This window comes from Wyeomyia smithii, chromosome 3 (assembly GCF_029784165.1).
Source record: "Wyeomyia smithii strain HCP4-BCI-WySm-NY-G18 chromosome 3, ASM2978416v1, whole genome shotgun sequence".
In the NCBI taxonomy this organism is placed as follows: domain Eukaryota; kingdom Metazoa; phylum Arthropoda; class Insecta; order Diptera; family Culicidae; genus Wyeomyia; species Wyeomyia smithii.
Genome location: NC_073696.1, coordinates 223,303,197 through 223,316,199, shown reverse-complemented (window position 1 = coordinate 223,316,199; position 13,003 = coordinate 223,303,197). Strand labels below are relative to the sequence as shown.

At 36.1% G+C, this 13,003-nt stretch overlaps 1 protein-coding gene across 12 annotated transcripts in view; it reads left to right on the top strand.

The window, feature by feature from the left end:
- LOC129732265 (protein winged eye) overlaps positions 1 to 13,003 on the top strand; it is a 674,761-nt gene that overhangs the window by 362,800 nt on the left and 298,958 nt on the right. The window contains exon 1 of one of the 12 annotated variants that reach the window (XM_055692975.1): positions 6,098 to 6,247. The exons of the other annotated variants lie outside the window; for them this stretch is intronic. The gene's annotated coding sequence lies outside the window, so the exon portion shown is untranslated. Of the gene's footprint in view, positions 1 to 6,097; positions 6,248 to 13,003 lie in introns of those variants that run through there. 12 annotated transcript variants of the gene reach the window in all.

The following is a 13,003-nucleotide window of genomic DNA, read 5'->3' as shown; positions in this document are numbered from 1 at the left end:
TTCGAGTATTATTTTTTCTCTACATTCGCCAACACAACGTATCATGTATGAATCCATACAGTACGAGTATAACGCGGGTAGTAAAGTGCGGGGTTGCGAAAAAACTTAAAATATTAAGATGCAAACCAATAAAAACCCACAATTTAGGTAAGAGGGAAAACCGTGCGGCATCATTCCCCGCCTGGAGATTTTTGCTGTTATTAAAATTCATCTGCCCAATTGAGGCGGTGTTGTTCGTCGGCGGCTGCCAAAGCCGACGAGAACGGGGAGGATTCGTAGTGAAGGCAACGGTTGAGGGATTTTACGCCAATTCACTGAGCTGGTAGCGGTATTTTCATTGAAATTTCGTGAGTTTTGTGAAATTGGTTTAAGCGGCTGAATATTATTCACTTGAAAACTTCAGGACTACAGGTTTTGGCCAAAGAAGGGGATTTATCGAACAGTACTTTAAAATTTTTCACGAATAACTGAGATGAGATAAAAATATTTTGTCTGCTGCATATGATAGCTGGAGGGTACAAAATGTACACAGGGCACTCCTCCCCAACCATTCCGTAGGGAGTAGGGCCGGATTTAGGCGCTGGCGGGCCCGAGCAGATATTTTTGTGGAACCCTCTTTTCTTAAAACATTTAGAGGTAAGAAAATTCAAATTGTGAAATGACTAAAAAAGGTTTTCACTCTGTGTTCACGTCTGTCCCCTCAAATCCGGGCTAGGTAGGGAGGGTAGCGTCTTGCGCAAATGTGTTCGAAAACACAATTATTCAAACAAAATCCTAAAACTGAAATAAATAATTGAAACCATTGATATTGATATATATTTTTGTAGCTAATAGATGATATTATTTTTGTGCTTCAATATTCCACAAGCATTTCAACGCACGCGCGCCTTGGTCGAAAATGACTGTTCGTTCCACGTTCGTTCACTAGGGTGCCAATTAAATTTCAAGTTTCGTTTAGTAGCAAAGTCCCCATGCAAAATTTCAGCTCAACTTCGGAAAGTCGTCGAAGTTTCCGATTGGCATCCTAATGCAGACATTGTCATAAACCCAGACAATTCGTCTGTAAAAAATGACAAGTTAATTTCTGAATGTTTGAAAGATTTTGTACCTACCAGATACATAATAAATATCAATAAAATCATATTTTTCAGGATTATCCATATTGTTTTTTTTTTAGTCACACGTTGGTCCTCTGTTCGGTATTTTTTTTTTTCTTGATGTTCTTTAATTTTGTTCTTGATTAGAACAATAAAAACCTGTGTCCTGAAAATCACGTTGGAGAAAAATCAGAATCTAGATCCGGTCCATAATGAGCTAAAAACCAAAACTTAAAAAAAAAATTCATTTCTGAAATTATCTTTCAAGTATTTAATACAACGTCTTTAAACTCATTCATACATTGTAAGATGGATTTTTTGCAAGCAAACAGCTTTTAATACTCCTCTCTAAAACGTAGTAATCTTTAAAACAGTACCTAGTTGTTATGTCATGCTACAGGATTATTGTACTTTTTTTCAGTTTTTTTTAAATGTAGTAACTTTTCGAGTGTCCTTCAATTCCGCTGATATTGTTGATGTTACAGAGAGTTTTTCCTTCTCTTCAGTCGTAACAGAACAACAGAGTTTTGTGGTTCTTTCATCAGCTTGTTTCTCTGTTCACTCACAGGACTCTCAAGGAGTTTTGGTAGTATTTTTATATTCTCTAGCAAGAGCTGCTCTACTTGCGTTCAAGAATCACACCCATTGCACCACAAAGCATTTTTTGATGCGATTCACAGTGCGTTCAATACGGAGAAATTTGTAACCAAAATCGAAACTGCAGAATCTGTTTGATATAAGAAATTGCAGAAGATTCAACCCTACTTCACCTCTCGGTGAACAAAAGATCTATCAATTTAAACAAAAACAAAAATATTTTTTCACGGTGTATATATTTTTTTTCTAGAACCGAAATTTTATTACCCACAACTTTGCTGAAGACACCATTTCAATCAAACAAGTCGTTTTTCTGATATAGAAATTTTTATCTATCAAACACCATTTTGAATAGGCCCTTTTGAAGCAGCAGTCGCGAGTCTACATGAAGAACTCATGTCATAAAATGACTTCTTTTTCAAGAAGAAACAACTGTGAAAAGTTTCAGCGAAATCGGAAATGGTCGATCAGGATCGATGTTTGAAGTAGCATGAAATGACTCAACTGTCCATATGAAGAAACGACGAAACCTTCCAACGCACTGAATTGGAGGAATAGCTTGATGAGGATCCACTGCCAAACGCAGGAACAGTTTGCTTCGATATTATGAGTTAACACGCCATTTCCAATCCAATCTATTTCCAAGTTAGCCAAGTCAGTTTACAAGCGATTATTTTGAAGGTTTCATTTATAAAAACTGTTTTTTAATAAAGTTGCATTTGCATTTAAAAAAACAGTGAGAACTGAGTTGCCCTTCATCAATCAGTCAATCTTTGAAATTTTGTAGACGGAATAAGTTTTGTCCAACAATTTTTGCTAAAAAAACTTTGTCTCGTAAAAATTCAATAGCAATACTACAGTGCTCACTTTTTAGAAGAAAGTTAAGATAATTTACTAGAAATCATATTTAGACAACTTTATATTAACTCTCGTTATTGTCGTACTTTTTTGAGGACACAAAATAGTTCTTGTTAAGTTCTTGTTCTTGTTTTTTCCTTAACCCGTAAAGACCCGGGACGGAACTTTTTTTTAGAAAATGGTCGTTCTCAGCGATGCTGCGGCCGATTTGAGTAAACTCGGAATATTATTCAAGGGGAATAGTTGCTCTAAGTTTTAGTAAGGGTGCCACCCCTCTGAACCCCTCCCAGTTTATGTGAGACCCAAATATGTCTGTGCCTTTTTTTATTTTTTCCTACTGATTGAACAAACGCATGGATTTATCATACGTATCAAATGTCCTTTGCATCAAATCATGTCGAGTAGATGAAATACGATTAACAAAAGTAAATTTTGAAGTTACCAAATTATTTCAGTGCAAAATCACATAACTACGTATTTTCATAGAAAGTCAAAAAAGATGTTCTACTGAGGGAGATTGTAGATGTGTCCTTCAAGTTTTCTACTCTACATTTTTGGAATTAGGTCTTCTAAGTCCAAATATGTTAAAAGATTCATTCTAGCATATACAGATTTTGAGAAAAACAAGTTTGAATTCACTGAAGTACGAATTTTCATGGAAATTCGATTTTCTCAGTCTCTCACAGTAGGTTTCTATTTTGTTTTTCCATTTTTCAACTTTGCATTTTTAGAAAAAGGTCTCCTGAATTCAAATATGGCGAAAGATTTATTCTAGCATGAACAGATTTTGAGAAAAACAAGTTTGAATTCACTGAAGTACGAATTTTCATGGAAATTCGATTTTCTCAGTCTCTCACAGTAGGTTTCTATTTTGTTTTTCCATTTTTCAACTTTACATTTTTAGAAAAAGGTCTTCTGAATTCAAATATGGCGAAAGATTTATTCTAGCATGAACAGATTTTGAGAAAAACAAGTTTGAATTCACTAAAGTACGAATTTTCATGGAAATTCGATTTTCTCAGTCTCTCACAGTAGGTTTCTATTTTGTTTTTCCATTTTTCAACTTGACATTTTTAGAAAAAGGTCTCCTGAATTCAAATATGGCGAAAGATTTATTCTAGCATGAACAGATTTTGAGTGAAACATGGTTAAAACTATCAAAGTATGTACGTCTTAGACAAGTAATTATATCTGTATCTAACTAGATACCAGCAACTCGGTATCAAAGTTTTGGTTCAAAGCATAGAGCAGAATTCGTATATTTATAAACCATACGGAATCTCGGGTTGGTTTAGAAATATACGAACTGAAAAAAAAATTAAAGCCTTTCAAGTTTTAAAACAAAAAAAAAGAGTCACGTGGCTTGTGATTAGTCTTTAGAGTAAATAAAGCGGACGATAGTTTTTTTTTTGTTTTCTTGGACAATTTATACGGAGACTACGGTCGGAACTACGAATAACTAACCAAACCAACGAAGATAAAAAAAATCGATGTGAGCACTGGCACCGCAAAACGTTTGTGTTAGTGTGTACCTTAGTGTACCTTAGTCAGTACCTTAGTACCTTAGTGAGTTCAAACTCGTTTTTCTCAAAATCAGTTCATGCTAGAATAAATCTTTCGCCATATTTGAATTCAGGAGACCTTTTTCTAAAAATGCAAAGTTGAAAAATGGAAAAACAAAATAGAAACCTACTGTGAGAGACTGAGAAAATCGAATTTCCATGAAAATTCGTACTTTAGTGAATTCAAACTTGTTTTTCTCAAAATCTGTTCATGCTAGAATAAATCTTTCGCCATATTTGAATTCAGGAGACCTTTTTCTAAAAATGTAAAGTTGAAAAATGGAAAAACAAAATAGAAACCTACTGTGAGAGACTGAGAAAATCGAATTTCCATGAAAATTCGTACTTTAGTGAATTCAAACTTGTTTTTCTCAAAATCTGTTCATGCTAGAATAAATCTTTCGCCATATTTGAATTCAGGAGACCTTTTTCTAAAAATGTCAAGTTGAGAAATGGAAAAACAAAATAGAAACCTACTGTGAGAGACTGAGAAAATCGAATTTCCATGAAAATTCGTACTTTAGTGAATTCAAACTTGTTTTTCTCAAAATCTGTTCATGCTAGAATAAATCTTTCGCCATATTTGAATTCAGAAGACCTTTTTCTAAAAATGTAAAGTTGAAAAATTGAAAAACAAAATAGAAACCTATTGTGAGAGACTGAGAAAATCGAATTTCCATGAAAATTCGTACTTTAGTGAATTCAAACTTGTTTTTCTCAAAATCTGTATATGCTAGAATGAATCTTTTGACATATTTGGACTTAGAAGACCTAATTCTAAAAATGTAGAGTAGAAAACTTGAAGGACACATCTACAATCTCCCTCAGTAGAACATCTTTTTTGACTTTCTATGAAAATACGTAGTTATGTGATTTTGCACTGAAATAATTTGGTAACTTCAAAATTTACTTTTGTTGATCGTATTTCATCTACTCGACATGATTTGATGCAAAGGACATTTGATACGTATGATAAATCCATGCGTTTGTTCAATCAGTAGGAAAAAATAAAAAAAGGCACAGACATATTTGGGTCTCACATAAACTGGGAGGGGTTCAGAGGGGTGGCACCCTTACTAAAACTTAGAGCAACTATTCCCCTTGAATAATATTCCGAGTTTACTCAAATCGGCCGCAGCATCGCTGAGAACGACCATTTTCTAAAAAAAAGTTCCGTCCCGGGTCTTTACGGGTTAAAAGTGCCCGCTTTGATTTGCTCTGGGTTTCGGCATTGGATCGATGATCGGTCTGTCGCCGTCAAAGTAAAGTAAGTAAGTAATGCAAGTAAGATATTTACAATTGATGGAAAGATTTATTTGAATATCTCATAGTGCACAGTGAAGCTTGAAGCTTGAAAAATGGTGATCGTTTTTGATTTGTCTGTGAAAAATTGATTTTATGTACTCAGTGTCTTCGGTAAGTTTGTTTTTTGAAATAAAACCTTACTTTTGACGTCTTCGTTTATTTAACAATCCCCCTAACAGTAAGGTGTATTTTCTTAAAAAAATTCAATATACCAAACAGCTTTTTAATGAAGCAAAGTCTTCTGGGTGATGCGACCAATATAGGAAGACTCTTACTGCGTACAACAACGAACTAGAAAAATCTAAGAGGAGAAACTGGAGGTCTTATTATAAAAACATAGATAAATGTCCAGTTGTGGCAAAATTACAGAAAGTACTCACTAAAGAACATGTAAATTGTCTGTGTAATATAAGAAAGCCAGACGGCATTTTTACAAAAAAAAAAACACTAATGAAACTCTTCAAATAATGATGCAGATTTACTTTCCAGGGTCAACTTAGGGTAAAACGGTGTTGAATCCAAAGATGGCCGACTTCGAGCCACCACTTCGAATTTTCAAAAGCACAAGACTCGGAATCAATTATGGCGTTCCCTGTGAAAATGCTATTTTAAATTTGCTTCACCGCAGCAAACATAAAATAGTGTTTTCACAGGTGACGCATTTACTGTTTCCGAGTCTTGTGCTTTTGAAGATTCCAAGCGGTGGCTCGAAGTCGGCCATTTGTGGATTCAATACCGTTTCACCTTAAGTATCTTGCGGAGATAAGGAGAACTCCAAAGTAGAGGACTTAAGGCCGATAAGGACTGCAGGAACCAGTTCAAACATAGGTAATACCATTTTCACAAAATCTAAATTGAATAGGCAAATAATACATTAGAACCGTTCAAGTCACCTAGAGTAGTTGGTGTTTTCCTGCACTTTTTAGAAGGCAGGAGAACCATTACTTGAGTATTTTATAAACATTTTTACAGTACTTCTAATGCTTGGGAACTTCCTAAACTAGGAATAAAGGATAAAACAACTCCAAAGGCGTTCAGGCCAATAAGTCTCACTTCATCCATGTTGAAGATTATAGAAAAAAGCAGCAGGTTGTATCCAAGGCACGACCGATGACAGTTTAATCAATATCAATATTTGCCACCAGCCGCATTCTGCTGCTCCAGAAAGAATGAGAAATCCAATTCGATGGCTTGCGCTTTTATAAGCGACTAAAATTTGCTACCACCCGCTTTCTGATGTTCCAGAAAAAACCATCTGTTTTGTCGGTCGATGAACGAATGAGAAATTCAATTCGATGGCGTGCGCTTGTATAAGCGACCAATGACAGTTATACTTCCGATGGGCGTGTCATTGTGCACTCGAACGAGCAAAGCAACAACAGCAACTACAAATATTTAACAAAGTTAAATTGTTTGTATGCTTTAGTGACGGCTGTGCTGGGGAAGTGCTTGGATTGCAACATTGCGGGTACGCGATAGGTTGAATTATAATCAAGTTTGCTATGAATTTCAACCACCTTACTAAAAAATGTTAGTGAAAATGATTTCATAAACTAGAGTAATTTGGTCACTATCCAACGAGATATCAATAACTAAAATCCGTTCAGTTGTAACAAAGTAGTAAGCATTTGAAATCTTTTATTCTGATGTTTCACTCCATTCTCGATGTTTTGGAATGCAACCCTGCTGAAGTAAGACGTTAATTAACGTCAAAAATAATAAATGAACATATCAAATTATGTAATTAACAGACATTCTCTAAATAAGTCTCAATTTGCTTATCAATACAAAAATCGCTTTGGAGCATGGAAATGGAATCTGAAACAGCATGTGCTGCTCTAGAATGGTGGCCCAAAACAAAGCAAAAGAAAGAAAGAAAAACTTGAAAAATTGCAATGCTTAGTAAGCATGTCTATAACGGGAGTAATGCGAAGCACACCGTCAAAGGCCTTAGATGCCATTTTGAATATGCTTCAATTACATCAATATGTACAGATGGAAGCTAAGAAAAGTGCTCTAAGGCTAGAAAGGACAACCTACTTTTTTGAAGGTAATCTTACTGGACATCTAAGTATACTGAAAGATTTTGAAATTAATCCTATTGTAGAGAACGAAGACTGGATGGAGTCTAGTCTAAATCTTGATATACCATACAGGGTGACTGAAGCAGATCTATTTGACGATTATGGGAATTCCCCCTGACTCCACCAATACTCCACCATAATCGATAATCTTTTATACAGACGTGTCCTGGACTAAGTATTTCAATACCAATTTGTTAGACGGCCGTTTTCTTGGCAGAAGTTTATGCCCTTAGGATACACTGCAATTTGTTTGAAAAGAAACTACAGGCATACAAAAATATGTATCTTTTCAGATAGTCAGGCGGGTTTGAAAGCGTTGAAAACAAACTAGTGTGGGAATGCATTGAACTACTGAAGAAGTTGGCCAACAGAAACCAGGTTAGACTGTACTTCCAGGACACTGTGGAATCGAAGAAAACGAAAAAGCTGATACACTTGCTAGACAAGACTCGAGTGTCCAATTAATAGGACCAGAGCTGTTCTGTGGAGTAGTCTATGGATTGAATTCATAACAAAAATCATACCAGATTGGGGTATAAAAAGGAGAAAACCATTATATCTGTGTAAAAATAAAAAGTTAGCAACCTTCAGTTAAATAGTGATATGAATCAATGAAATCTAATTTGCGCCGCTGCTTTTTAAAAACTCAATTTTTTGCCATCGCACCAAATAGACTTCGACCAGACGGACTTGCTCTCGTATTGGGGTAAACAGGTATAATACGCCCACCCCCCCCCCCCCCCCCCCCCCCCTTGGGAACATCGTCAATATTGTTGCTATTTTTATCACAAACAACAAAGCTTTCATGCAGTTGGATACACTATTTAGTTGGTAATGCACTGCTATTATTTTGTTTTGTTAATACTGTTACACAAAAACGCCATAATTTTATTAAAAAATACGACAAAATTGCAAGCTTTCCAATCTACCGGGGCAAAACGCCCCAGATGCAGTATAATATGCCCCATGCAGTAGCTTCATACGGCAGCTCAGCACGCGAAGTGAAACAGCGCTTGAAGTCTCAGAAGCAAACGCTAAAGCAATGAACAAATCAGCCCGGCTAGCGGTGGGGCATATTGCCCGAAGCTGTATAGTAGCAGAAAGCATTAAATACTTAAACAAATTATACAATTTTTATCGTATCTTCACTAGATACAGCTGATTAGAGGTTCATTTAAGATGTATAAGTGCAAATACCAGGTAACAAACTTTATACGCTAGTGAAAAAACGTTACGGAAACGCTGCAAGAAATTAGATTTGAAGCAGCTCAAATCAAAATTGATTTTTGTTTATTTTTTGCTGCTAGTGACAATTATCAAACTTGCACAGAAGGTTGGTCCTATGGCCCGCTGCGGATTCCCAATAGTCTCATGGGGGGGGGGGGGGGGGGGGGTTGGTGGTTTTTTTATACATATTTACCCTATTGAAAAATCTTTTTTAAGAACTTTAAGTTTCAGATGAGAGTGAAAAATAGTTTAATTCACAAAATATCGTATAAATCTCACCACGTTTACTATAATTCCATTGCTGGCCGATTCAATAAGAGCTGATTAGCGTGTTTTGTTTAGTTTTCTAATGATTTCATTGAAAAATATTGTTTAATTCATACAATCCTTGTGATTGTCGGTTTAGTAAGAATAATAATACATAAGTTAATTGAGTGAGAAAATTTTGAAAAAATAAAGCGTCACAAAAACGTCTAGCTTTCTCGAGATTCATTGAAACCTGAGAGGCTGTTGCCAACTGCCATAGACGAGTTTGCGTGAAACCCCTCAGCAGCAGTGGCAGTTTGCCTAGCTCTTGCAACGGGTGATGAACAGACATGTTGCCGAGCTGGGTTCTCCTTTTCGAGAGAGCCGGCACGGGCTGCAGAGGAAATTAAATGGGATATGAAATTTCTCAATAAAAAAATAATAACGCCTTGGTAATATAACATTTACGAGGCCCGTCATCCGGTGCAGTCATATTACGCGCAATTACTGCTACATGTGATGTCATGCTGGGTTTGACCTAGATTCCGACTGCGATCGGTATTTGTGCAGTCAGCATTCAGCTAATCAATAACGTACTAAGTTTAAAATTATCGAATAATATTCACTGTTCGTTTGCTGCCATAAATAAGATACACTGCCATGAAGTGGGGAAACCGGAAACAGCTCTCTTGCACCCGTCTTGGTGGTGTGGTCTTTCCTTTACAACGAAGCATCAGGTATAATAAAAATAAATTGAAAATTGATAGACTCCTTCGGCTCCGCCCTACGTACTGGCAGTAGATCGTAAATACCGTCGAAGTTTTTTTTAAGCCGCAGAATCTTCGACTGCCTGCCAAAAATCCATTAATCACATGACTATCTAAATTCACTGATAAAAACAACCTCCATTCGCGAGGCCCTAATTTTACTGCTTTCCGTTCAGTTCGTTCGCTTCGTGCCAACCGTGTAATTTCTGTCCGTTCATCCCACCAATTTTACACACACTCAAACCGGAATCGTGGGATCGTCACCACCGCCGTCGTCGTCGTCGTCGCGTCGTCATGGGTTGCGCGAAAGTGAATTCCTGGTCGCGCTCTTGAACTGCTCCGCTCCTGGTACGTTCGGGTGGCAGAGTTGTCGTGCCGGTTTCGTGCCATATCTGCGATGCGAGTCTGTCAATCTCGGGCCCCGGTGCTACTTGGGAGCAGCAGCGAGTTGTCGATCGGTTGGCGGGGATTAACGCTAGGGAAATACGGGAATCGAAGAAAAGTAACTCAAACCGAAGTGATGAACTGAATCGAACAGGTCAATATCAAAGCTAGAATGTTAAATCAGAAATGTCCCATCGTTGATTGCATGTATTATTTGCAGTTGAAAAGAGTTTCAACTTATATTAGAAAATCAAAACAAATTCTTTTCAAACTACTTCAATATATACATATACATATACATTTTCTTGATATTGACATATGTTTTCTTGATATTGAAATATGAAATAGTTTTTCAACTAAAACATTTATTTAATTATACCTACCCTTGGTAATTGTCAATCAAGATGCTGCTTAGTTTTCACTCTCAGAATGTTTCAATTATTCTTTGTAGAAGTAGCAAGGGAGAATATTTAGCAGCCCACTTAGCTATGAAAACATTGGAAGTTCTGTTACGTTTTTTGTCTAACACGTTGTCCTACCCATGACTCAAATCCCAAACCGTCACTCTGAATTTTACAAGTGTTTGTAGTTTGCTTGACGGAGTAGGGTATAAAAAACCTACTCTACGCGTGTTGCAACATTTGGTAGCTAAGGATAACAAAGGGTGCAGTGCACCCCGAACATCAGTATCCGAAAATATGGCGCAGCATTTCGGCAAAATCGACAGAAAGCATTTGAGCATAATTTTTTTTCACATAAAAAATTCGCTTATGATATTTTACGATCCCTGAACATCCGGCCACAAAGAAAAGGAATCATAAATAGAATGAGAATAAAGATTGGGTGAGTTGCGTAGCCGAAGGGTTTCAAAGTCCGCTTTGACAAGCACATGGTCGTGGATTTGAAGCTTAGTAGAATCAAGGCCTTTCGATGTCGAAAATCTTGAACATGGGTTTTTTCTCAGGTTCACCACCTACCCTTCCTTCTCGTTAAACTTTAAAATACTGAGACTAGCTCTTGATAAGATCGTGGTCTCAGTCAAGTCTCTCTTATATTGAAACTGGTTAGTAGGACACACTGGTCAATAGGATACACAAAAATAATGTAAAAAGTATGTATTTGTAGCCATAATTACCACTATCTGCAATATTTTGACGAGTGGCAGAAAAATATCAGCTACTGCAATTGAATGATTTTGGAGCGCTGTGAACGCCATTATTGTGTCACAAAAGTGACATCCGGCAAGTATAATAAATTTCTCGTCATTGCGGATTACCATTAGCTTATGACGTGGTATGATTCTCGTTTTCTTGTTATCTCAGCAGCATTTTTCGCAGCACTTATGCAGCTACTAAGTGTTCTATGACAATCGTCTGATAGTAGTTTTTGTGCGCTCAACGCATTTTCTTTCACCGCTTCAGATCATGAATTGAATTACCCAATCGAATTGAGTCTCCAACTTATTGCAAAAAATACATCGACTCAAGATAGATTGTTGTAATTTTACGTTAACCTTGTGGTCGTGTCTCTTACACAACCTTTTCAACTATTCTTGTATTCACAACAAAATGAACCATTAGTACATTATTACATATAATATGCTCGTAATGGCCTACTATCGCAGAAATTCCAATCTTCCATTTCAAATTCAATTCACTCTCCCACTTTAAAATGTTTCCATAGGTTATGTATTTAGAAATAAGGGGAAAGAAAAATTTTAAATTTAGCATTTGAATTTTTTTATGGGGAAAATGCAAACTTTGGTGATTTTAAGAATTTTTGTTTATAATTTGTGTACATTACCCGATCAAACGATTATAACAAACGGGTAACACAAATATATCTAAACTTGATAGAAATACCAAAGCCTGTAATATTTTTGATATGCCAGGATGATTATAAGAACAGAGTTCTATCAAATTCTGTTATCAAACACTTGAATGTTCAAAAGCGTGTTTTTTTAAAGCATATTTATAACAAAATTTGTTATTCAATTTGCATAATATTGTACATTCGAACTAATTCTGATCTTTTTCTGACAAAAACCTTACAAAACTTGCTATAATTCGTAATAATCAGTAAATAATTTTGATATTTTAACCATTAACGAGACCAAGTTTAGAACACAAGTTGATACAAAATGTTCGTAACAACATATCAAGATTTGTTATAATCCTGATATTTTTGAGTGATCGGGTAGGCATAGAATCTAAATGAAAAATGATATTTACTCTTGATATTACTGATATTTACGCTTGTGACAGCTGTGATACCGAAAGCCGGGGTGAGATTATGCCATACAAACCCATTGTTTGTCAGCCATCCCATTACGATTAAATAACCAATCTTTCTTGAATTAGTTTTCTCGAAAACTTTACCTAGAAAGGCTAGACGGAAGAGATGGCTGACAAGTCACGGGCTGGATAGCTCAATATCACTCCGGCTGACGGTACCTTAAGTTTAGACAAAGACTGTGCCTATTTGTGTGAGTAGTCGAAAACCCTCCAGCTGGATTTAGCTGGTGATGTGTAGAGCGACACAGGAGTTGTGCTTCTTTAGGCGTAATTATAATTTCGAGTCTGTACTTTATTTTACTGCGGGTTTTTCTCATGCCGCCTGTATATTATATTGCTATGCGGTTTTCTTATACAACACCATCCCTCTTAGAAAGAATAATGTAATGGAGTGGAATTATTCTAAATGGTCTTCCTTATTGTCTCGCAAAAAATGTTTATGAATTTCCCTCTTCTCTTTTCTTCTTCAGTTTTTTTCTTAATGTATATATATCCACAATAATTTTTTGAAAATTGGTGGGCTTTGATCAATCTGTTTTTTCTGCTTTTGATCAATTGTTTATTCTGTAGTGTTATTTTAAA